Here is a 1,078-nt window from a genome sequence, read left to right as displayed (position 1 = left end):
TTTTGTAGTTTTAGTAGAGACGGGGTTTCACCATGTTGACCAGGATGGTCTCGATCTCTTGACCTCGTGATCCACCCGCCTCGGCCTCCCAAAGTGCTGGGATTATAGAATGATAGTTGTTTTAAGTCCTTTGAGGAATCACCATACTGCTTTCCACAATGACTGAATCAATTTACACTCCCACCAACAGTGTATAAGCATTTCCTTTTCTCCACAAACTTGCCAGCACCTCTTATTTTTGACTTTTTCACAACAGCCATTCTGATTGGTGTGAGATGGTATCTCATTGTGGTTTTGATTTGCACTTATCTAATGATTAGTGATGTTGGGCATTTTTCATATGCTTGTCGGCCACATGTAATTATTCTTTGAAAAGTGTCTCTTCATGTCCTTTGCCTACTTTTTAATGAGGCTGTTTGTTGTTTACTTGTAAATTTAAGTTCATTGTAGATGTTGGATCTTAGTCCTTAATTGTTTGCGTCGTAGCAAACATTTTCTCCCATTCTGTAGGTTGTCTGTTTATACTGTTGACAGTTTCTTTTGATGTGCAGAAGCTCTTTTGTTTAATTAGATCCTATTTGTCAATTTTTGTTTTTGTTGCAATTGCTTTTGGCATCATCATGAAATCTTTGCCCATTCCTATGTTCAGAATGGTTATTTCCTAGGTTATCTGCCAGAATTTTTATAGTTTTAGGTTTTACATTTAAGTCTTTAATATATCTTGAGTTGATTTTTGTATGTGGTGTAAGATAGGGGACCAGTTTCAATTTTCTCCATATGGCTAGCCAGTTATCCCAGCACCATTTATTGACTGGGGACTCTTCTTTCCCAATGTTTGTTTTTGTCAGCTTTGTTGAAGACCAGATGGATGTATGTGTGTGGCATTATTTCTGAACTCTCTATTTTGTTCCATTGGTTTATGTGTTTCTTTTTGTACCGGTACCATGCTGTTTTGGTTACTGTGGCCCTTTAGCATAGTTTAAGTTGGAAAATGTGATAACTCTAGCTTTGTTCTTGTTGTTTACAATTGGCTTGGCTATTTGGGTTCTTTTTTGGTTCCATATGAGTTTTTTTTTTC

The sequence above is a fragment of the Cebus imitator genome, unplaced genomic scaffold (genome assembly GCF_001604975.1).
Source record: "Cebus imitator isolate Cc_AM_T3 unplaced genomic scaffold, Cebus_imitator-1.0 Scaffold12, whole genome shotgun sequence".
Classification (NCBI taxonomy): Eukaryota; Metazoa; Chordata; class Mammalia; order Primates; family Cebidae; genus Cebus; species Cebus imitator.
Note: the sequence above shows the minus strand (reverse complement) of the source record.